Source organism: Lygodium microphyllum, chromosome 17, assembly GCF_053477565.2.
Source record: "Lygodium microphyllum isolate KBCC chromosome 17, Lygodium_microphyllum_v1.1.10, whole genome shotgun sequence".
Lineage (NCBI taxonomy): Eukaryota > Viridiplantae > Streptophyta > Polypodiopsida > Schizaeales > Lygodiaceae > Lygodium > Lygodium microphyllum.
In genome coordinates this window covers 11146332-11173056 of record NC_141151.1, presented here as the reverse complement: position 1 = coordinate 11173056, position 26725 = coordinate 11146332, and positions in this window count along the sequence as shown.

The window sequence follows — 26725 nt, the reverse complement described above, 5'->3', positions numbered from 1 at the left end:
ACCATTGTGAATAAGACAAGGTGATACTTGAAGCCTTGGCTTAAAAGGGAGATGGTTGAAGGATGTTTGCATAGGAATGATATTCTAGCTATTGTTTAGCAATTTGAATTGGCTATCAACTCATGACTATTTCTTAGCAAAGAAAGGCACTGTGGATTTCCATGCATAATTCAACATATGTAGCCCTTACATCTCTAAGAGTGCTTAGGCTTGTCCATGGAATCAAGATTTCTAAATTGGCTACACTCAATCCATTGTGTGACAACCTCCTTTCATAGGAAGAGCTACACGTTGCAAGTCAATCGGGACAACCCAACATGATGACCAATGTCATTAGATATATATTTTTCCTTACACATGACCCACAACTTCTTGATGTCCATGCTTCATTACCATATAATCCCAATTTCTATGACTCATTTATTCCAAGGTTGAGTGACACAAAACCTCATCTTTTCTCTACTTCTAGTACCACATAGAATGAATCTTTGTCTAGTGATAGGACGTGAAGTGTTGTACATAAACCTTCTACCAACCTTAACATTGTGGCTAAAAGAAATATGCTTCAAACTTCAATTCTTAAGCCCAAAGCCACTAATGTCCCTATTAACCCACACCACCCATTAGACCTAGATGGGAAAGCTGAACCGCAAAACACTTCAAAGGAGGATTGCTCAGGCTCCCCTCCAAAAATCAATGCTACTAAACTTGACCCTCCTTGACCTTGAACCTTTGCTTATTTGTTGACCACTTAGTATTTGGCTATGAAATTCAACTCCTTTGAAACAAAATGTCTACTCCAATTTGATGATATATTCACAACTTATGCCAAGTTTTTTGTAATGATTGATTTAGGCCTTGCTAAATGATGAGACGATACAAGTTTCTTCCAAATAGCATCCCACTTGGGAAGAGAGTAAGCATCTCTTTTGCAAAAGCTACTTGGTTTAAGATAAATATATTAAGACCCTTTCTCAAGAGCAATTGCAATCACTCTGATACATTCCTTCTTATGCTTCTATGACCAACTTCAAAGACTAGTCGGAGCTTGAGAAAATTTGTGATTCCTTGAGTCTATTCTTACAAAAGTGGTATTCTTATCTACTTGAGATTTCTTGCAACGATGGCAGTTGTCTTATGACAATGACTGAGTAGCATTGTATAGTCAACACTGCTCAATCTAATCCAGCTTACTACAATGCCACTTCCTTGCACTCTATTATCCTCTCTCAAAATCTCACATTGCCACACAAGTTGAAATATCACCCATTGCTTGATAAGATTCTTACTACAAAGGAGTTTTATGATTCAATTAGACCAGCTAGTGCATGGTATTTCTCAATGCTTCACCAAGTGAATGTAGGAAAATGATAGCTAACAAAACAAAGCATTGCACATTCAAGACTTGAAAATAACATCATGGGAAAGAGCTCTACTACAATATATGAAGACAACATCATCGGCAATAAAAGTACTATTTGAAGATTCAAAGCTCTAGTAACCTCACACCAAAAAAATCATCTAAGTGACTCTAACCAATGATAAAGACATTCAAGCACCATTGACAATGACATGCAATTTCTTCATCAATAGTATATATTGATTGCAACATCGAATGGTCATCTATTTCTTAAGGAATAGTTGCAAATTACTTCATCAACAACAAGGATTCAAATCTTCATCCACAAGGATAGGTTCTTCATCAACCATTACTTCATCAACAATAGGACATTGTACTTTACAGTTCTAGGCTCAATGTTCAATCTCCATTGTGTATACTCCAGTGCACAACTCCATTCTTTGAGCCAAGTCTACTATTCTCAATCAGCCTCTTTAGATCTCTTATATTTACACTTCAATTTTATAAGCTCTAGCCAAGTTGTCTAACATCATAGTATTCAAGAAAGAGACAAAAGAGAGAGAAAAGAAAGGAATGGCAAAAAGAAAAGAGAGAGGAAAAAAGAACGAAAAAACATATATGCACTCAATTGTACTACACTGTACTTAGGGGTCCTTAAGTTGGATGCGTCTAATGGCCCTAATCAAATAACTTTGTCTCTAACCCCCTAGCCCTTTTCCCATTTTCCCCCACAATTACATAGGGCATATCAAGGGCAAGGTATACATAGGGAGTCTTGTGTCACCTTGGTCATTTAGACCTGTCTCCCTAAGTCTCTTACACTTTTTTTATTTCCACTTCACTCATCCCAAGGCTAGCACATAGCCTTGAAGTAGCTGGAAAAGATACTTTGATTGAAGGATGGAAATTCCATCATACCACCACATTTCTTTGATCCTATGGAAAACCATGTGCTTTAAGAGCTTATTGGATTGGACTCCATCTTTTGTCCATCTCCCCAATGGTGTCTCTCCCACATCTTCATCAACAATTTTATTTTCCTTCAACCATGCTACTTCTTCCAAACTTCACCAAGTTCAAGATTCCTTACTCCATTAGCCATCCTCAATAGAAGATTTCACTGAGAAATCTTATATGTATTAGCCTATGTATGCATGCACACTCACATAATATTTGCATTATAACCTATTCAAGGTTTTATGTCCTCAAGTTTGGGACAACACTTTGGGCTTACCTTGACCCATCTCCCAAGCCAACAATATTCCATGTCCTATTCACAAATAGAAGACTAGCACTCTTCTTTAGGAAAGTGATTGCCATAAGGTTTTATATTGCAAGTACAAATGTTCATGGAGAATCCTAAGCCCTCACTTCTAACTTCAGTCTTGACTCTTCTGTCTCTTGCAACCTAAAATTCATTTTCCATGGCCATTTAAGCTTTCATTCCCCATGAGGTATCAACAATCAAGTGTATTCTCAAGCAACAACCCCAACTTCTAAACTTGAGCCCCAACAATATTCTCAGATTTTCCATATAACACCATACCTACAATATCATCTGCACTCTTAGCCCGGAACACATTTTTAATAGTGCTAGTTCATCTCCATAGCATTCATTTATCTCCAATTAGGGATATTAATTTTTAAGGACTACTTCATCACGACTATTCCCAATGTTTAATGTCTACTTTTAATGTGATTGCCATGGGACTAGTACTACTCATATCAGAGAGAAATAATGTTAACATTATCTTGAGATGACAAAGTCCAAGCACGTGTCAAATCTATTTGATGGTGGATTATTATTTTTGGAGCACTTTAGTGTATTATTTTGACAAATTATATTGTTTGCAATAATTCATGGATATAATATTATCATGGTTGCATTATTTTGTGAGAATCACTCACTCCCATGCACATTGTATCTATCTCATGCATTGTATTTGTTGCACTTGCAATTGTTTGTGTGGATTGTCCACATGGATTTCTAACTGGAATAGTATAGGCTTGACCTATTTACAAAAAAATCATGCTTCAAGGATTGAGCATCCTAGATCCTACTAAGTGGGTAGGATGCCCAAAAGAGGGCATAAACCCTAATTCAAGATTATGGAAATCCTAAAATGCAAAAGGGGTGCAAACCCTAATTCAAAATGGTGAAAACCCTAAAATGCAAAAGGGGTGTAAACCCTAATTCACAAAGGCACAAACCCTAAAATGCAAATGGGGCACCATCCTAGAGAAGTGACCTAACCCTAACCCTAATTTGTTTTTATATAAGGGTGGGAGATCTAAGTTGTATTTTCTCTTTTAGCGCATCCATGCTGTGAAAGCTCTATCAGTGCAACTGTTGAAGCTTTCTATTCTCTTCTTCTATTCTATCATCTCGCCTCCATTGTTGAGAGTGAGGAAGAGATAGTGTGAGAGGTGTATTGAGTGAGGGACTAAGGGAAAGTGATGCTCTACATCTTTTTCTTGCTTCTCTTCTCCTTCTTCCCATTCATGGTAAGAGGATTGAGTTTAAAGTTGTGTATGAGGTTATGACATTGTGAGAGAGTGAGGGATCAAGCAAGGTGAAGCTCTTCTCCATCTTCTTTCTCTCCTTCTTCTTCTCCATCTTCTTCTCTCATCATTGGTGTGCTCAGTGGTGGATGGAGAAGTGATGGCATTAGATAATGATTATTGGGTCGTGGAACCATCTTCAAGCCTTCAAGCTTTCAAACTACAACATGGAAAGGTAAGTGATGGGTCCATTACATTTTGAAGCTAGTCTTGTGTTCTTGCTTTCTTGGTTTAGAGAGAAGCAAGCATGGTTAGTTAGAGTGGAGTGTTGAGAGACAAGGTGAGAGATTATCGTCAAAGTGGGGTGCAATTTTGTAAATAATAGAAGTCCATCCCATGTATTGATTATTATGTGTCTAGCTCAATGGGCATCTCAATATTCTAAAAACTCCAAAAGCATTAGAACCTTACTATGAATCCCCTAATAATCTTTGAGAATAGCAAGTTAAATTTGTTATATGCAAGCATGAACAAATCAATTACACTTGCATCACTCCATTTGTATTGTGCCTATACTCAAGAGTGTAAGAAGTGTGTTTAAATATGACACTCAACACCTATCATATAATGGTATGGAGTCCACCTCTTTCAATAGGTTTGAAGATATTGCATCCAAGTAGCAATGCCTTAGTCATCATCTTAATCTCAAGTTCCAAAATTTGAGAATGGTCAGATTGGTCTGTAATTTTATCTCCGATGGAAGTTGCACTAAAGAAAGTGCCTCCCATGAGGTCAAATTGTTGGAGTACTCCTTTCATAGTAAATTGGTGAGCTCTTCTTACTGGGTGTGGTTAGATTTATTGGTATCATCACTACCCTATAGAAATCTCTCTCTCTCTCTCTCTCTCTCTCTCTCTCTCTCTCTCTCTCCCTCTCCCTCTCCCTCTCCCTCTCCCTCTCCCTCTCCCTCTCCCTCTCCCTCTCCCTCTCCCTCTCCCTCTCCCTCTCCCTCTCCCTCTCCCTCTCCCTCTCCCTCTCCCTCTCTCTCTCTCTCTCTCTCTCTCTCTCTCTCTCTCTCTCTCTCCCTCTCTCTCTCTCTCTCTCTTTATGTGTGTGTGTGCCACATGAGGTGTATATATATATTTCCTCAAGGCATATCTTAAATTTCTTATATACTTATTATTTAGAGGTTTTGGGAGGTTCCAGTGGCACTCAATTAGTCTCCCCCTCCAAAAAGTATATTCTCTCTCTCTCTCTCTCTCTCTCTCTCTCTCTCTCTCTCTCTCTCTCTCTCTCTCTCTCTCTCTCTGCATTTCAAGAGGTGTATATATATCTCTTTGAGGCATATCTATGAGGACTATAGCTTAAATATATATACATTATAAGTGTAATATGATATTTTGATGATGTTACCTAAAGTATGATATATCTTATATATGATAACATATCATATATTACGATATATTCAATATGATATATATCACATCTTACAATGGAGCCTTCTTGCAATAGTCTCATCTTGCTTGAATCACCTTTAGATATTACACTTTTCTTGTTCATCTTATTACTTAGTCATGGTGTGTATGATGGCAACTTGTATCTTAGTAAATGCATCAAGAAGTGTAGATCAACCTTGTTCTTCATGTATATATGCCAACCAAAACAAGTAGTTTTGATCACGAATATGCATATTTCTTAAATATACATATGTTATAAGATATAATAAGAGAGGTGTAGCTTCAAGTTGTATATCTTAAATATATGTATATTTTGAGATATAACATGATATATAAGTACATATAAGTATAATATAGAACATATTCTGATATATTCAATATACTATATAATGTACATTATATATATATGTTCAATGACTACAATATATATACATTTTTTTTAAACACACACACACATAATGGTATATTGTTGTTATTAACATAATAGTTATTATATTACGTAATATAGCATATATATAGTATATATTTAATATTATTATTATTTACATAATATATTTATGAAATTATATGAATTATATATAATTATAATGATAGATAAAATATATGATTATAAATATGTATTATGCTTATACACACACCTATTAATAATAGTAATAAATTATTTATGTTTAATAAACATAATATTGTAATAGATGCACATGCACGTGCATGAACACACACGATTAATTATTACAAAAATTATGGATTATTAGTTGTTATACATATATAACTATGTAACTATTATTTACTTTATGTAAATTACTATTATGTATATATATTGATTATTATATGAATCTTTTCTACTTATTAGAAGTTGGGAAGGGGTATTTGGTTGAGCAATAACCTAGCCACCCTCTGCACTTTTGACCCTAGCCACCAATTGCCCACCCATGACACCTTGTCATCACAGTGCCTACAAAAGCATGTTGCCTAGCGCCTCCACCATGTCTATGTTTCTCTCCCCCTGCTATCTCTCTCTCTTTCAATGGCTTGGGTTGCAAGAGTTCTAAGAAGCATGCTCTCTCTCTCTCTCTCTCTCTCTCTCTCTCTCTCTCTCTCTCTCTCTCTCTCTCTCTCTCTCTCTCTCTCTCTCTCTCTCTCTCTCTCTCTCTCTCTCTCTCTCTCTCTGTGACATAAATCTAGTGAATAGGTGGAGTGTCAAAGTAAGCAAGCAATGATGAGGGTGAAGTTGGGTAGTTGAACAAGTGGATGAGGCACTCATCAACAACACATTAGGAGAAATATGGACTCTCTTTTTTGCCCCTTAAGGGGTTTCTCTCACCTCTCTCTCTCTCTAAAAAGAGATTCCAAAATAATATTAGAATAAGAGATCTTTTACAATCAAGCAAATCTCATATTTGTATTTTCAATAGATTTCACCTATTATTTTATTCTCAAACTGTAGGATAATGTCACTTTTTCTCAAAATCCTCATAACTAGAAAAATACAATTCTATTTTTTGTAAAAACGAAGCCAATCATTAATATACAAATCTTTAATGCCCTCTTGACTTTTTTAACATGAAAATATATTAGAATCATTCTCATTCTTGCTTCCTTAAAGGGTGAAAGCTAAAAAATGATATAAAATGATGTACACATCATATTTTAATATTATTTTTTACCTAGAGACACCTTTTTGACTCAAGAGTTTCCTTGTAAATTTTTAGTGTTTTTGGACAAGTATATGCCTATTTTTTGGCATTTCTTCATTCCCTCTCAAAGCTCTAGTTTTGTCTGAAATTTTGTGTACTCTTCTCCTTCCCTCTAGAATATGGTTTCTTACATATGAATTCTTCTGAAGCAATACTTAGTACTATTTACAACACTCTCTACCCTGCTACAAGCAATCTCAAGAGTGGTTTTGATAGCATTTTCTGAAGTCAAATAATCTCTATCTACAACACTCTCTACCCTGCTACAAGCAATCTCCCTCTTCAGTACTATGCTATAAGATATCTTCCTCTTCAACACTCTATACTACAAGCAATCAAGTGATAATGGAGGTATTTTTATTTTTTTAATCTCTGTGATGTTATTATTCTTCATAGTTGTTGTTTAATCCTTAAGTGTCAATTCATAGAGAGAGAGAGAGAGAGAGAGACAGACAGACAGACAGACAGAGAGAGAGAGAGAGAGAGAGAGAGAGGGGGAAGAGAGAGGATTGTGTGAGATGAACAAAGAAAATAAGTGATAGAGTGACAGAGAGTAAATTAGGGTAGAAGATAAGATGCTGTTATTGTTCTCCACTAGCCAAGCTTCTGTATAAATGTGTTTAAATATCTTTGTTCAATTCTGAGAGAGAGAGAGAGAGAGAGAGAGAGAGAGAGAGAGAGAATATTTTGGATAGAACAGAAGATAAGATTGGATGTTGATTAGAGGTAGATTAAAAGCTAAGATTATATGCAAATTAGGAGTTGATTGGGGTCTATCATGACTGAAATCAAGAGAATGAGACAAGATCCAACTGGGTAAAAAAGAATATAGATATAGTGAATCAAAGGGGTGTAATTGTGTGATTTGAGCCAACAATCCAGAATTAGCTGCATGCTGCTAGATTGATGCTGACCTGCAACTCCCAGATATTTAGAAGTTCTTGCTATTGATCTAAAAATTGGCCTCGACTCCTTAGCTTATTATTAATCAAAGGGGTGTAATTGTGTAATGTTAAAATTTGCATATATTTTTATTTATAGGATGCAGGTGCAGGATGTACCAAGAGAAAGAGAGATATTCACTTTCAATTAGAGGATGAATATGCACCAATGTTCAAAAGAACTGTAGAAAGGGATGATGCAATAAGGTACAGGATGCAACAAGAAAGAAATGCAAGGGAAAAAAGTGCAGGCCTTTCGGTTGATGGGTGCATTTATCCACCAGATCCAGTCACTCAAAGGCCACCACAATTTGAAGGGCTTACATCATTTGTAAAGTTTGTTTGTGAAGGCAATGAAGGATTGTATGGATACATACACAGACTTATCACACAAGGATTAGTAGGGGTTCATCAAGCCTTGACAAATATGCAGACAAGATTACAAGGGAATATGCAGTCTTTGATGGAAAAGAATAGATTATTGCCTGAGAAGGATAGGGAGAACCAGAGTCTACAACAAGCAATGTCTGTCGTTGAAGATGCTATGTAGGCTACACACGTGCAAAATATGGAGTCACAGTCTAAAGTTATGGACTTGGAGAAGGAGAATCGAAACATAAAGAGAGGAAACTCACTAAAACTTTGGAGATTGGGCCCACTTTAAAAACCAAAGAAGCACGTTGACGCATCCGATTAGTTAAACCAATTCACCAATTAACCAAACGAAGTGGACAATATCATAGACGCATATATGCTCAATCTGCTACAATGAGAAATATGTTCCCTCATGCAGAGAATGATACTATTGCCAAAGTCCTAAGCAAGGATATGGTCAAAAATGCATTGGAAAATTGTAAATTTAGGGACATTGTAGATGGTGTCGCAAGTGAACATCTTAGGGATGTGAGCAACTTGATTACTGCTATAGATGCTCATGGATTATGTGACAAGGTGGGAATGAGTTCTGAACCATACAGTATGCTCTATCAACAAATGGATACAAGATTTAAGCAAGTCTTCAAAACTAAACGAGTAATGCCTCTGCCAAAACCATTTCACATGAAGAAGGCTTGAAAATAACTAAATGAGAAATTTTTAGAACTAATTGGTGAGCCAACACATCTAGAAAATACACACATATTGAAGTATGGTTCCAAAGAAGTTACATTTATATTGAATGCATCCAACTTTGTATTGGATATATGTAGAGTTCAAATTACTATGGTCAAGTTCTGCAATATGTCTATGGAAGAATATAGAGGCAAGCTTAAGTTTGTTATCCTCAAACTTGATGAGAGTGAGATTATTAAGGGGAAAAAACTTGAACGTGTGAGTATAATACTTATGAATCAAGCATTGGATCCCAACATCGATGAAAACCATCCTTTATACTTCAATGCATAGTCACAGAATGAAATATGGTGGCTTGCAGCATTTGAAGTACCAAAGGAGGACTATGAAGTACTTAAAGTTTTTTTTAAACCTCACTAATATACCCAATGTTATTCAATAGCAAAATAATGGAGCAATTTTACACGTAGAGGGGTTTGGGGACTATCAAGTTCAATGGCATCTTGCAGGTGATTTAAAAATATTGAAGTGTATGTTTGTTTTATCAAATGCAGCAAATGCAAAATTTTCGTGCATATACTATATGTAAACTAGGAAGAAAGGAAAGATGGAAAGAAAGAATGGCTTGCCAAGGCAAGACAACAAGGTGCTCCAACACGTGATAAAAAAGTCATGACAAATGGAATGCTAGTGTGAGTGGATCCAAACTGGAACCCTGTTTTGGAAATACCACTAACAAGGGTTCATTTTTGCAATTGCATTGTTTGGTTAGAATAATTGAGAAGCTAGTATATGAATATATATACTTTGTATACAAGATGCAGCATGTGTCAGAAGTTGATGCTACATGCAAGAAGGTAGAATGAGTCCTCTCTGAAGTTGGATTGCACGGGGGCCAAGTAGAAATAAAAAAGGATGATAAAAAATCAGGAAAGAGTGGAAATATCCCTTGTAAACCATGCTTTGGTGGACCCAAGGCCTGGAAGTTTATATCTCCACCTCGAGATGAGGAAGGCGATATACTTGTAAAACAATCAGAGAAGTATGAAGCATGGAAAAAGTTGCACCTTGTTGTTTCGGATTGGAGCAATGGGGGACGAAAGAGGATTGCAAAGGCAGAAGTGTGGATACACCTAGAGAGATGTTGACGTTTAGGGATGGTGATGCTAATACATTTAAAGAGACTGTTGCTCAATTTCATAAGTCCATGGTGGAGGCATGGACTACAAATAGTATAACACACTACATGGTTAGTATTGTCACCGTTACAAAAAAATATCATCATTTCGAATTAGTTTGTGTTTCTAATCTCTCTTCTTGTGTAGCGTATACTTGAAGCACATGGTCCATACTTTGCAGATTAAGGAAGTTTGGCAATATGGTCAAGTCAAGGCATGGAACAATCTCATTGTCAAGCTCACTGTGCTTTTCAAAAGGCAACTGATCATGGAGGTGGCATCAATGATTCCAATTCTATGAGGTAATTATTACAATGGTGGTTGAAGGGAGCTACAAGCTGAACCCCCAAGACCTACGGACCGCTTATTGGTCAAGCGTTTTAAGCCGAGCGGCCATGGCTACCTCTCACATAGCCGACGCGCCCTCCATACCTATGGGGTGTAGTGAGCTTAACTTGATGCCCAATCGAGTACCCTCCTCTCCCGTGCACGCCGGTAGCTCCACGATCCTTTAGGTAAGCTCAAGCAACCTCAATCCCTCCCCAACAAGCTCCATCCTCCATAGCCGCGCAAGACAAGAGAAGAGAAGAAGATGAAGAGAGGAGATGGGGAGTTTCCTCTTCTCGGTCCCTCACTCTCACACACTCACACACTCACTCCCTCACTCCCTCACACTCACTCACTCCCTCTCTCAAGCACAAGTAAGAAGGCAAGAAGAAGAGAAGAAGAAGAAGAAGCTTTTTGCCACACATAAGAATGAGCTTCTCATTCACTTTTCAAGTTTATATACATGCCCTACTTCCCACTGGCGGTCATCCTCAATTTTCACATGGCCGGCCATGGCCTAGGCTCTTTTTCTCCATTCTTTCACTTCCTAAGTAGTCCTACCGCCCTTCTAAGTTTACAATTTGCACAAGAGGGAGCCTGGCACTCTTTTACAAGGATTTGAGAGCGCCTTTGCATTTAAAGGTGCGCTTTCTTGCTTTTAGCTACTCCAGACTTACAAGGATTTGAGAGCGCCTTTGCATTTAAAGGTGCGCTTTCTTGCTTTTAGCTACTCCAGACTTCGGCTGCTGCACCTTGGACTTATGGCAGTTGTTCCCATGCTTTTGGATTTTTTTCGAACTTATTATTCTTCTGGGTGCCTTCTCCATGCCTACCCTACACATTTTCCTGCTTTTCAGATTTTTCTATTTTTTTACTTTTTTCCTGTTGTTGGTGTTGCAGTAAACATTACCCCCTCCTAGCCGAGTGCCAGTCCCATGGCAGTGATGGGTGGTAGCTTGGAAGGTGGTAGTGTTGGTGGCCGAGTGGCCTTTTGAGTTTGTATACATGCCCTTGTCGAGGATAGTATTGGAGGGATTCATCCTTGAAATTGAAAATGGTGTTGAATTGAGTCCCTCTGGAAAGGTGTCTTGACAAAAATCTGCCCTTGAAATTGAAAATGGTGTTGGGGCGGATCCATTGGTTGATGTGATTTCTCCTTGATACAACCCGATCTTAACCTGCAAGGCAAAGTTGTGCATTTCCTAAGGGGTGTGCCTGCCTCTCCATGGTGCGTGCGTGCACATGGCGGTGGAACTAGAAGTTGGGTCGAACCTTGGGCGAACCTTGGGCAAGCCCACGGTGTTGTCCCACACTTGAGGACCCAGTTCGTGCATCATCATGGATGCAGTGCAGAGCTTAGGGTGACAGGTTTGGTAGTCATGCCCTTTATGTGCCCTAAGCATGAGGTGGGAAAGGGGATAGTTGGAAACCCTAGGTGCAGTGAATGTGGCACTCCATATGTTTCATGGGGAGCTCAAATCTTTGCTTTTCTATTTCTTGCACCTTTTTGTCCTCTAGTGCCCTCTTTCTTTTCATTCCTGGTACTAGCCTCTTTTCTTTTTTAGGACTATTGAGGCTTAATTCATAAAGGCCTATGGCCTTTATTTGACCGCCAATCACTTGCTAATTTTGGCCTATTAAGGCATATGGCCTTTAAGGTCTTCAAGGTGTCCTCCAATGGTTGATGATAGGTCCTATTAAGGCCTATGGCCTTGATTCGCATGGAAGTGGCCGATTTTAGGCCTATTGAGGCCTAGAGCTTGAATTCGGGCAAAAAACATGATAAAGACTATAAGTTGCGGACCCAACCTGACTATGATGTTTAGAGACTATGACCTTGAGGCCCACCCAATCAAGAACCCAAGGATCTTTGATTGATTGATTGATTTATTTATTTATTTTAATAGAGAGAGAGAGAGAGAGAGCTTAACCCATGAAATAATCAAGAAGAATGAATCACTTCACCAACTTGGGTGTTGAGAGAGAGAGGTAGAGTTCGGTTCATGTCGAGACCTCAATGCTTAAAATCTCTAAATGTGGTCTCTTCTTCTTTAGGCCCATTGTCTCTCATCTACAGTCGAATCTTACTACTATATTATTTTAGCTATAGGTTCGGACAGCCCCGAACCTCTAGAGGGCTTCCCGAACCTACCCTCTTTTCCAAACCTCCCTTTTTCAATCAAAACCCCCTCCCCTCCTCTCTTTTTCACGTGTAATATCTCATTTTCTCTTCCCCTTCCCTTTTTTCATTAAAGCCTTCTCCCCTCCCCCTCCCCCCCCCAACCTCCCTTTTTAAAATTAAAATCCCTTCCCTTCTCTCTCACTTATAATCTCTCTTTCTTTTCCCATGCTCCCATTTTTAATTAAATTCTTCCCCCCTCCCCCCTCTCTCTCTCATGTGTAAGGCCTAAGTTCTCTCTCTCTCTCTCTCTCTCTCTCTCTCTCTCTCTCTCTATTAAATCAAACTTCTTTTTAAATCAAAAGTTTCTCTCTCTCTCTCTCTCTCTCTCTCTCTCTCTCTCGGTTAAATTGAACTTTTCTTTAATTAGACATTTTAAAAACTTTTTTTAATTTAAAGTTTTTCGAACATAGTTTTTCACACACTTTGAGAGAGAGAGAGAGAGAGAGAGAGAAGAAGAAGAAGAAGAAGAAGAAGAAGAAGAAGAAGAAGAAGAAGGGGGAGAAAGAGGAAAGAGAATAGTCTTTTTTTAATTAAACATTTTTCTTCTCCCCCTCCCCCTCTCTCTCATGTGTAGGGCCTAGGTTTTCTCTAACTCTGTCTCTCTCTCTCTCTCTCTCTCATGTGTAGGGCCTAGGTTTTGTTTAATTAAAATAAGGGGAGAGAGAGAGAGAGAGAGAGAGAGAGAGCAAAACAAAAGAAGAGGAGAGAGAGAGGGGGGAACATAGAGAAAGAGAATTATAAAGAGAGAGAAAGAGAGAGGAAAAGAAAAAAGGGAAAGAGAGGAGAGAGGGGGAGAAAGACAGAGAGAAAATAAGAAGAAGAGAAAGAATTTGAATACAGTGAGAGAATTATAGAGAGATGAAAGATAAAATTTAAAAGAAAGAAAGAAAATTATAGAGAGAGAAAATATAAAATTTAAGAGAGAGAGAGAGAGAGAAAATAAGAATAATTATAGAGAAAAAATTGAATATAGAGAGAGAATTATAGAGAAAGGAAATATAAATTTTAAAAGAAAGAGAAAAGAAAAATAAAAGAGAAAAAAAGAAACTTTCTTTTTAATTAAAATAAAGAGAGAGAGAGAGAGAGATATATATATATATATATATATATATATATATATATATATATATATATATATATATATATATATACAAAGAGCAAAAAAGAAAGAAGAGGTGAGGGAGGGAGAGAGAGGGAGAACATAGAGAAAGAGAATTATAGAGAGAGAAAATATAAAATTTAAGAGAGAGAGAGAGAGAGAAAGAAAAAAGAAAAAGAGAGGAGAGAGGGGGAGCAAAGACAGATATAAGAAAATGAGAGAGAGAAAATACGAAGAAGAGAGAGAAGCTGAACACAGAGAGAATTATAGAGAGAGGAAAGATACAATTTAAAAGAAAGAGAAAAGAAAAAAATTTAAAGATAGAAGAAAAAAAGGAAAAAAGAGGAGAGAGAAGGAAAGGAGAGGAGAGGGAGAGAGAGAGAGAGAGAGAGAGAGAGAGAGAGGAGAAGAAGAGAGAGAACATAAACATAAAGAGAGAATTATATATAGGGAAAAGATAGAATTTACATACTTTAAGAGAGACTGGGGGGAAAAGAAAGTGAAAGAAGAAGAAGAAGAAGAAGAAGAAGAAGAAGAAGAAGAAGAAGAAGAAGAAGAAGAAGAGAGAGAGAGAACAAGTAGAGAGAATTATAGAGAGAGAAAAGAAAAAATTTAAAGAGAGAGAGAGAATAAAAAATAGAGGAGAAAGAGAGAAGGAAAAGAGAGGAGAGAGAGAAAAGAAAAAATTTAAAAAGAGAATGAAGAGAGAGAGAGAGAAGAGAAGAAAAAAAGGAAAAAAGAGGAGAGGGAGAGAAGGAAAAGAGAGGAGAGAGGGGGGAGAATAAAAGGAGAGAGAGAGAGAAGAAAAGAGGGGAGAGAAAAGAGAGAGAGAGAGAGAGAGAGAACTAGGAGGAAAGAAAAGAAAACCAAAATACAAGGCAAAGAAAAAGAGAGAGAGAGAAAAAAAAATAGACAGGGAATTTGGTAGAGAGAGAGAGAGGAAAAAGAGGAGAGAGAAATATGAGAAATGGATTGTTGAGCAAAGTTGCCGTGCGATAGCACATCAACTTCGCTTGCCGCTTCGAGGCAGCGAAGCTGCCGTGAAGCGGCCTAGTGTTCTGTGTGTGCGAAGCGCGCACAGAACGCTAGTTGACATTCATAGGCCATAATCCGTAGGCCTTAATTGGCCTATTAACGGGCATTTTATCATCCATAGGCCTTAATCAGCCATTAATGGGTGTTGGCAGCCGACTTTTAGGCTTATGCCTAATTGGCCTATTAAGGGGGGCTTGGCGGCCAAATTTTAGGTCAATAGGCCTTAATTGGTTGTTTGCCTTAGGCCATAGGCATAGGCTTAAAGTAAGCATATAAGGCTTATAGGCCTAAAGTTGGCCTACACACACCATATTTGGTCGAATAAGGTCGTTGGGCCTTAATAAGGACCGTTTAAGCCTTAGCATAGGCCACATTAGCCATTGTGTGCCATAGGTCTTAATGGACCTTCAATTGACCGTGGGTAGGCTAATAGGCCTTAATGGAATCATGACTGACCAAATTTTGGCTGTTTAGTCTTGATGAGATGCTTCGCCTTCAACCTCGATGACAAGCTTAGCACATCCGAATGCCACAAGACTTAAAGGCATCGTGCCTTTCATTTCCGAGTAACCAATTGCCTAACCATCCTTGTCCATTTACATCATAGAGCCTTTGAGGCTTCCTAGGAAAAGAGTTGACCAACCAAGAAAAATATAATGCATGCAAGGTATTGCCTTATATGCATCAAGTTCTTCTTTGTGTCTTGCCTCTATCTTGATCACCAAGAACTACTCGTATTCATAGGCAATTAGGCCTAAGAGGAGGCAACTATTTACACAAGTCTTAACTTCTTGTGCAACAGTTGCATCCCCAACTCCAACCTCTAAATATTTCCAAACCCACTCTAGCGCACAAATTTTTAATCTCATTTGAAAGAGAAACCGAATCTATTGAGCATCTCGTTTGCTTTAAGAATTTGAAAAAAATGATCATTCTCATCATGCATTCAAGGAAGTTAAGAACAAGTGAATTGACACAATAATTATGGTACTAAGTTTGAACTTGCTTACTTGCAAGGACACGAGGCAAAACACTCTTAATTTGAGAGATTGGGAGGTCTAGCACCCAACTAGGATCAAGGATATTGTCGGGATTTTGAAGTTCAAGAGGGTCAAGAACATCCATTATCTAAGTTCCAATCGATCAGTAGAACCCTTGGATGGAACCAAAAAGCCTCGGAACAACAGGTGACCCTCATGCATGTCAATGGAATGCATGACCTTTAAGACACAATTGAGCTAAACCCAGGCCCTGTTAAGCTGATATCAACTCCACATGGGAACCACACATCTTGAATTGTATCAAGAGGACTTCGCCACATTGTCTTTAGGTTAGAGAAGAAAAGTGCACAAATAAGAACTTGACTCGCCAGTCTAGACAATACTGAGTGCAACAACTTTGACACATTGAAAGACCTATTCATCAAGAGGTTTTCAAAAGCAAGGTATGCAGATAACTTGATTGTCAAACTGATGAACGTCAGTCAAAAGGACAAGGAAGAGATCCGCAACTAGGTCACTCATGTTAAGAGCATCTATAAGAGAATCCTGATGGGACTGAGCATCCAAATGAAAAGGATATATCTATTATATTTATAAATGGGAAATAGAATAATGAGCTTTATAAAGCCCTAGTGAGTAACTCAAGTCTACAAAGGGATATGTCAGCAAGGGTCTTTGAGGAAGCAATATGTGTGGATGACTTGTTGAAGGAAAGAAGCTCAAAAACCATTCAAGTAGCAAGTGCCACTCCTAGCTATGGTGAGAAAACCATATTCACAATGAGCGAACTATTCTTGGAGCTTAGGGTAAAGGGAAGAGTATCGACCAATCATAGAAAATAGTTGATCTCAAACTAGAACTAGCTAAACTCCAAGAGGCAATCCAAAGACTTGCCCAACCTCACGTGCAATTCACCGATTGTGGTGGAAACCACCTTCTAGCCAAATGCCTTGACCCTAGGCCACACACTTGCACAAACTATGGTAGGTATGGGTGTGAAGCAATGCATTGCTAACTACTGAGGAGGTTGCCTTATCAATAGCTCCACCCACACTACCATACTATCTTGAACATGCAAATTAACTTTGGGAGAGGAGCTCCACTGGCCTTACCAACACCTAATGAGCAAAGACTAATAGCCCATAGGGTTGATATTAATCTAATAGGTATTCCTAGACCACCTAGGTCCATCATAACCAATCTGCCCCAAGTGATGCTCTAGTGCACTTTGTAGTAGAAGAACCGTTGAACAAGGAGACATACATAAATTCTTACATCACCTATGATAAAGAGGGTAATCCAATCTTGGTGGATTATAGAATAGTGCTGGTTATGGCTTTGGGCAAGGGACAAGATAAAGGTCTAGGAGGAAGTCAAGGCCAAGAGCCACTCACCTATTGGACATGTAGTCAACTAGGACATATTTCATCATGATGTCCTGAGAAAGAGCAAGCTAACAAGGATAAAGTAGATTTGAGATGCCCTAAGTGTGCCGTCGCACACTTATATGCTCATTGCCCTAGGTGGAAACCTTCCATCAGCTCGACACTTATGCCATTTGTGTCTTTGGGACTCTTTACCGTTGAAACATTGGATAAAGATGCCACCTAGATTCTCTTAAATGTCATGATGCAAAATCATGCCAAATAGGATGGCGTTTCATTACCTGGACCTAGCAATTTGGGCACAACATCCATAGGAAAAAGAAGAAAGAGGAAGCCAAACTTAGCTCAAAATAGATAGTGCCACTACACTCACCAAAGGGAGGCATGTTACCAATGCAAAAGTCAAAATATTCACCCAAAAATGAGAGAGAAAGAAAGTGCACAAGTTGGAGAGTATGCTAATCCCAAACAACAAGTGGAGATTGTGGATAAGGTTAAGGACTAGGTAAGAGAGGTGCAGGTACACCTAAAGGATGAAAAACCAATCATTGAGGAAAAGATCAATGAACTCTCGAGTGTGAGTCTGCCTAGTTCTCCTACATACATGGGGGTAAATGATAATATGACATAGCATATGCCATCACAAAGGTAGAATGAGACTACCACAATAAGATAACCCACTTACGACCACTGGTAGCAAACCCTTTGAGGAGATCAAACTAGAACAACCTATGAGTAACTTACTCGCCACACTCACCTCAACCCAAGTGTCCCTATCACTAGAGCAATTACTTAAGTAAATCCCAACAGTGTGGAAGCTTTGACACAATGGATTGAAGGACCTAATCAACCAAAGGCAGCCACCTTGCCAAGCTAAATTGCAAACATACACATACCAAGCCTAACTCTAAACCTTGTATCAAGGATGCCACAAGTTAATGCTTTTTGGGAGGGAATAGAAATGCATGCAATCCTATTCGTTGTTGCTCTAGGCTATGTAACAAGAAAGGGAATCGTTGATATATGAGCAGGGGTTAGCATTCTAAGTCATGCTATATTGCAGTCCTATGGTAATCCACTGGTAGAAAAGACATGATTTAATGTCACATTAGTTAATGGATACCATTCGAGGTGTTGAAGGATTGGCTACTTAAGATTGCATGGATCCAATTCTCGGTGAACTTCATAGTCATGAAAGGGATGGGACTATGATATCTTGTCGGGATGTCCATGGATGTACATTGCCTAGGTGATCAGGGATTGGGGTAATGGGTTGATGTTCTTTGGCAACTGCTTCAAAGTAGTGAGAATAGAGATGGACACCTAGAAGACTTCACCCATCGAAGTGGACACTAACTTTGCACTACTTAGAGGGGATATGAAGACTATGCCCAATTATGGACCTCTAACAAAGTACATCCCTTTCCCTGACAACGAGCAAGATTGGATGCATATACTAGCTACGATTGATTTTCCCTTCTTAGACAATGAAGATTTGTATAAGCGTGCCACAATCACACTAATCAAACATGCTGAGAAGAAAGGAATTGTCAATGCTATGGGGGATCGACTACCATCATATCCCAAAGTGTTGAACTAGGAGCTCAAATGACCTATCATGGGCTTGCTAACAAATGGAAAATGAGAATCCTAGGATACCTCAAGGAAATGGTACTAGGTAATCCTAGTGCAAACCTCAAACCACTTGAGGACCTTTTGGAAGCTCAATATTGGGATTGGGAGAAGGTACATGCCTAAATTTGCTTTAATGTGCAATTGGGCTTTCCTAGAGAAGAACAAAAGCTATCCTGATATCCCCGTGTTTAAAATCTTGGGATGCTAAGCCTGTGCAACTAAGCAAGCAAGCACCATGACCACCTTTACCCAATCATGGTTGTCAAGTTGAGCCTACGTGGACTCCAACCTTTGATCCCTAGCAACTAGCTAGCAAAGGATCACAATCCAATGAGTTTCTTGAAGCCCATCATCACATTGTCCTCAATCACAAGGAAACATCGAAGACCGCCTAAGTTGTGCCCCAATCTCATTCCCTAGACCAAAACTACACAATAGATTGTGGACCCCTACCTATGCCTAATAGCACCCTCAATTTAATGCCTATGACAAGCCAAACCGAATCACTTATTCCACTCAATCAAATCAGCCCCACAAAAAGCTAGATGCCCCTCTCGGTCTTAGATCTTCTTATGAGAGACAAACTCTCTTGGAACTAGCTGCCAGCATGGCTGCAAGTATGCGTGATGATATCATCACATGTATTCAATAGCTTGATAACACTTTTACTCTATTCACTTGTAGTTACAAATGGCTTGACTTAGGCCTCCTTGATGAAAACACTGCAAACGATCTAAGGTCTCTACCATGCTCATAGCAAGAATATGAACTCATTTTCACCAAGGTTCCTTCGATTGCCAAGGATCTTATTACAACTCAGGTTTCATGGGAACATGCCCTAAAAGGAAGGTTAATCACTTCTTCAAACGAAGCTGTGTGGAGCTCATATATGATGAACTAGCCAACCTCAATCACCTTACATGGACCAATTCCTTGTTCTTATAGCAGTGGTTTACTCTACAAGTGCAATGGGAACAAGAAGGATGCTAGATCACGACCAATGCAAAACAATGATGTGCCATTAAGACGTTAGAGTAAGATCCTACATATGTTGCTCCCACATCCTTTTGGGTACTTGCTCTTACTCGTAAACACATGATACATTAGTAAATTAACAAGTCTTTAGAGCCAAGAAGAGCTTCATATGACTAGGTGAATCGACTCAAGGGACCTCCTTATAGACGTTCTAACCTACATTATCCATATCGGTATCTGTCCATAGGATATGGGCCATTGTTGCCATGGAATACAATCTGCACTTTTAGGACTGGTGGTTGCAACTGTAGTTGTTATGACCCTTTGCACAATCGTGGAAGTATTGCAGTCATTGGGAGGAGGCGGGGTTTGAATAAATTCAACTTGTTAACCTGGATATTTTGAATAAATTCAATATGCAAAATTTTTATTTAGCAAGATGTGAAGCTTTAACGCAAAGATTTCAAATTTTGTTTGTGTTTATGCATGTGTAAAGGTTTGTTTTTCTTAATAAGTTGTATAAATAAGTTTTGTTCTTAATGAATTTAGTACTTCTTGAAAACTCACCACATGATGTTGTTAGACCTTGAGGATGGCAAGACAAGGAGACCTTTTCTCATGTGAAAGGATGACCAAGTCCTAGACACCGTTCTCCGAAGATGGACATGCTAACTACAAGCTCACTACATAAGTTAAAGGACATCACCATTTGCAATACAAACAAATCCACAATCTAAAAGAAGTGATTGCCAAAAATCCTATCTATGATGTGGCAAAGGCATTGGGCTTTAGCACACACTAATCCAAGAAATTAGGACCCATGTTAGTAGTAAGCCAAGAGACAAAAAGAAAGAAAGCAACAACCTATGCCACTTTGGTGGGATAATAACAACCATTATACAATAAGTCACCTAAGAATCACATCTAAGAGCAAAACCATTGGTGCATGAACCACTAGGCATATCAAGGCAATAGGTGTCATCCACCTATATTGAAACTCTAGAGTAGGGACTCTTGAAGGAGCAAGAGAAAGAGGAAATCAGGAGACTACAAGAGGAGATTGTGAGAAGACTTGCTGCCACATGATAGAAGCTCCAAGCTAGGAAAGCACCTAGTAAAAGCATTGCAACTAAAGGCCCCATGAAAAGCTTAGTTGGAGAATAGGAAGCAACTAAACTTGGGCAGATAATAGCTAATATTCAAACTTGAGCCATGGCACTAGAGACACCACATGAGTTAAGGAGCAAGAGGTTCCAATATTTGTAGTATAGGAGCCTAGAAGCCCGGTAGCAGCCAATAGAAGCCACAATCCATATCCATCAAAATAAAAGAAGGGGAAATTTTCATCATTAGAGTGTCAATCGAATGATAGTAGGGAATAACGGAGGAGGATAAAGAACTAGAAAAAGTGAAGAAGCCTCCAGGAGAGAGAAAGAGGAACGAAGGCAAAAAAACAAGAGGAGGAGGAGCACCTTAAAAAGAAAGAGCAAGAAGACATAACCTTAGCAATTAGAAGATCAGTAGAGCAATCCTCAAGAGTTAAAGAGCTAGCTCTAAAATGAACTACAACTAGGACCTACAACTAGGCGACCAATTATCCTGGGCAAAGGTAAGGCTCCATTGGAAACACATTTCCCTTCACTTAAAGCCACATTACCACCCATCCTAGCTCCCACAATGAACAATTTGGCTAGAAGTAGACTAGAGAGCATGGTCTATTAGCTTGCTACACAAGTCATCTCTCTCTCATAGGTGAGATATGAAGAAGCCATGATCACTAATATCAAACAGATGGTAGTTGGAGATGCAGAATCTAGTCAAAAGGCACCTAAATGCCAAGAGTAGAAGGGTCCTCAGCTTCTTGACCCATGACTAGCACCTAGTTTTGAAGAGCTATTAAGGAGATAGAAGAGCAAAGAGATCATAGATGAGGAGAGAAAGTAAGCCTTGCAAGCTTTAGAAAAGGAAAAGAGAGCCCATGCCACTTACAGAAAATAGAGAAAAAGGGAGATTTTTAGTCTAAAGAAAGAATTGGCTACAATTAGGAAAGGCAATGACATGGAAAAAGAATATGAAGAGTTGTAGGAACAATGTAAAGTGGAAATAAAAAATCGGGTGCAACTTAAAGGTCGATATGTCCAAGCTATGAAAGACAAAGCCACGTTAGAAGTAGAACTAGAGGAGATAAAGTAGGTCCAATGATAATGAATAAAGGAGATGAAGAAGGCAAAGTGAGCCAAAGAGGAGGCCTAGCAAAAGACCCGGTAGCTAGTGGAGTTGGAAAATGATAGAGAAAAATCCACACATAACTATGGCCGACTCCAAAAGCAATTAGGCCATGAATTGTGACAAAGAAGCATCCTTACCCAAACTTGAAAAGAAATGCAAACCAGGTTGGAAATCCTTGCCAAAAGGCAAAACCAAGGGCTAGAGATAGCAAAGGAAAGAGCGAGTCAAGGGAAGAAAAAATGGATGCATTGTAGAACATGGTCACTCATTTAGCGCAAGTAGAATGTGAAAGAAGCATGGCAATAGAAAGAGCTAAGGCAATTGAGGTAGTAATGCAAGTTTAGCAATAAGGCTTTATGAACACATTCCTTGAGGTGTGGTAGCCATGTGAGGATGACATGATGGATAACCTTAAGAAGAAATTGCAACTCACTAGGCAGGCACTCGAGCATAGTCTAGAGGTGACGATTCCCTAGCAAGAGTATAACATGACAAAGGAAGAATAGGTCTTGAGGCTCAGGGAAATGGGGCTCTCCATAGATGAACTAAAGAAGATTGGAATAGCCATCATTGAAGAACCTTCCCAAGCCTTGGAAGCACCACCACCATCACCTCTTGTGCTTGAGGCAGATTGGGAACAAGAAGAGCATGAACAATTAACATCCCCACCCCTAGAAACCACCACAAAAACAGAAAGAGTGCTCACCCCTCTAGGAAATGCTATGGAAGCCTTGTGGAGAAGAAGAGAACACGTGGAAAGACATAGGAGGAAGCTCACTGCCACTACCCAACCATACCTTTTTTGTAGAGAGGAGAGTACTTATCGACTCACTATGATAGAGAATTCATCACTTGGGAACAATGGAGGCGCAAGAGTCACCTATGTACTTCATTTTTAACTTTCCACATGTGCTTAGAAAGATGATGCCTTTGATAGTTATGTAGAAGGTAATCTAGGTGTCATTAAAGGCTAGGAAAAAGATGAATGGAGCATAAGATCTAAGACCTTGGCTTTTGGCAATGCGAATTAGAAGACTATTGACATGACAAGGCGTTTGAGGTGCCACAAAATGTAAAAGGTTATGTGTCTCACCTTGCTTGGAGAAGAAATATCTTGGATGAAAACATGGAAGTATGGGTGACTTTCTGTAGCTCACTACCATCCAAAAGAGGGAACCCCAGTTACATGCATTATCCTAGGCGACATGGAGTTGACTGCAACTCTACAAGGCATGGTAGGCACGACTTCCCTTTGATATACTCAATGTAGAAAGGCTAGAAGACAACCTCAAGTTTTCAGAGGACTTAATCCCTTCCTTCAAAATATTCACAAAAGATTTCTCTTCTTGCCCAAATCCCAATTTCATCCCAACATGCAATTATTTAAGATTGCTTCTTCAATTGCTCAATCACAAAAGAAGGTGGCAGAAGAGGAGGGTCTTCACCCTTTATTCTTTGATGTGAATGATAAGTACACCATAATTAGATTGCTCCTTCGTGCTACCCTACTATCAACATACTATTTTGAGCTATTCGAAGATATGAACATTAGCTAGTTCACCAATTGTAGCCACCCTTTTCTCCCAACAACACCCTTGGTAGCAAGATCTACATTGAAGACTTATACAATGAGCAAAGCATGTCTAGAAAGATCATTATTGTAGCCACTACCTTGATAGCCACCTAGGATCACATAGGGTCCCAGTGAAGTCCCCTTATTTATACATAATTCCTTCTTGCGAAAAGAAAAGAAAAGAAAAGAAAAAGAGTGAAAACCACACATAGTCACAACACTTAAGGGATCATAATCCCTAGCCCTTCCCCACTTCACTTAACTTGGGGCATATGAAGGGTAGGATGTCCCACAAACATTGATAGAACAATCTCCCTAAGTCTTGCACATCACTTCTCCCAACACTTACAGGGTTCTTAAGTGTAAGACAACACTCTAAGCATGTTTGGGGTTTGATTCATATCCTAGTTATACCCACATGAGCAAAAAAGTCATAGAGCAGTGAGATAGACACCCCTAGCTAGTATACATACCCTTCTATGGTGAGAACACAATCTGAAGAACATCTTAATGAAACTAAAAACATCAGTGGCCCACATCATCTTGACCCCTCCCTCTTTTATCTCGATAGTGAGCCTATCCTCGAAGATGAATTTGAAGCTAACTGACAAGAATACGTGGCCCAAGGATTGTATCTACAACTACCACCAAGTCTAATAGGAGCCCAGAGCCAATAAAAGAAGTGGATATGCCTAACACCTTCTTGGCTCCTAACACCCTAGAGATTGGTGTTTGGATCGAATGATGTTTTATTGTAGATGCATTGATTGACAGAGGCTCATCAATGAACATAATGATAGATGTGACAATGAAGGTTCTAGGCTTGCAAGATATGCAACCTACATAGTGGCTTATCATATTAGCAAACTAGAGGAGAATTAAGTATTTGGGCATCGTCCCATATGTGAAGACAACTCTAGTGGGAAGATACTATTAGGGTTGACCTATCTGGTGGTGAAACCAAATTCCCATGGGACCTCATACCATCTTCTCTTAGGAAGACCATGGCTTTTTGAAGCAAGAGGAGCATTCTTGCCACACACTAGCCTAAAGCACAAGGGTACTACTAATACTCTCTACACTTCCCAACCAACATCGATTGTACAAGGATCCCATCAAACCTTAATGTGCCATGGGACTAGCACTTGGCTAGGAGGGGGTAATGTTAATCCCTTTCATGATGAAAGCAATGGAAGAAAGGTAAAGTGCATTAAAATGTAAAATTTTCAAAGTGCAAGCGAGACCAGGAGCAAAAGTTTGAATGGTACCAAACAAGGAAAATAATTTAACTTGTATGAGCACCAGGCTCCCTCCTATGCAAATTGTAAAATCAAAAAGTTCACAAATGAGATATTGAATAATTTATGCTTCATAGGTTTAGAAAGAATACAAGACATGTATTGGGAAAGGGCAAGTGTTGGTGGACTAAAGGGTGGGTGGAAAAAAAAGAAGAAGAATATATATATAAGCCAAAAAATAAGAGGATAAGATCATTCTTGGAGTGTGAAAACTTGTGGCTCTCTTCTTGCTATTGTGTCTATCTTGTTGTGTGAGAGAGAGGGAGAGAGGGATTGAGAGAGAGGGAGAGTGAGGGATCAGCTTGGAGAAGCTTTTGTTTCTCTTCTCTTCTTCTTATTCTCTTCTCTTCTCTTCACATGGCAAACATAGTGGGTGGAGCATTGAGACAGGGCTTACTTAAGTACATTCCTTGGATCATGGAGCTATTGACAGATTTGTGTGACTAGATTGCAATGAATGGATCAACTAGTAAGCTCACTACATTCAATTGGAAAGTAAGCTTGAAGGCCCCAACTCATTGATAATCTAGTTTCTGGGAGGTGTTAGAAGAACATAGATCATGCCGAAGAAGCCAAACTTGATCTCCAATTTTGTATGATGGGTGTTGCATATGAAGCTTATTTGCATTTCTCTTATATTTCTCTTGAGCTTGTTTGATATGTGCTTGCAACTCTTCGTGAATATCAAAGAGTTATTGAGCTAGGTCTATAGTGGTTGGATTGTTCTCCTGTGATCTTACATAATTGTTTATCCTTGGGCATTGATCATAATTAGCAAAAAATGGTGTGAATTGAGTGGAGACATGGGAGGAATTATTGTATGCAAACTCAAACATGGATAATAGATCTACCCAATTGTCTTTATGATAGTTGATTATGCATCTAAGGTAATTGCTCCAAGACTTGATTCACTCTTTCTATTTTCCATCAAGCAGATTCACTTATACACCCAGAAGTTGAAAGAGGCTTCTCCAAAACCCTGATATAAATTGAGGGCCACGATCACAAACAATATCATTAGGTAACCCATGGTGCCAATATATATGTTTCAAGAAGAGCCTTGCTATCCCTTCTCCATTGATACTCTTGGTCATTTGGGACGTGTGCCATTTTTGGAATCGATCAGCCACCACCAAGATGGAATCATACCCTCTAGAAGAAGGTAGTTTGACAATGAAGGCCATGAATAAAGAGGACCATGGCTTACTTGGAATAGATAATGGTTGAAGAAGGCCATGAGGTTGATGACAAGGGACTTTAGCTCGATTGTACATTGCACAAGAACACACAAAGCCCTTAACTAGTTTCCACATTTGTGACCACCAAAAATTCCTTAAAACTAGCCTGATTGTCTTGCGCTATTGAGGGGACATCATGTCTCTTGTTAAGTATATCCACTCGCAAAGGACTAGGAGGAATATAAAGGAGTCCTCTATAATAGAGCAGCCCATCAATGTTTTAGAAATCTCTTGGAGTTTGTTCTTGGCCTTGATGTAATAGCCCCTTTATGCCCTTGGTGAATACATCTTTTGTAATTTCATTCTTAACCTTTGATAAGAATCCAAAGTGTTCTGGGGCTTTGTTGATAAACTGCCCTTAACTTTAGTTGCTCTCAAGTTTCAAGATTACTAAGTTCTATTGGTCATGGGCTTCATCGCCTTCTTTTGGTTCCAAGTAGGATCTTCAAGAGAGATAAAGCATCTAGCTTCCCTTGTTGGTGGTTAGGCCTATAAGTAATGATGAAGTCAAAATTTGGATAGGAAACCACTCCATCATCTTGTGA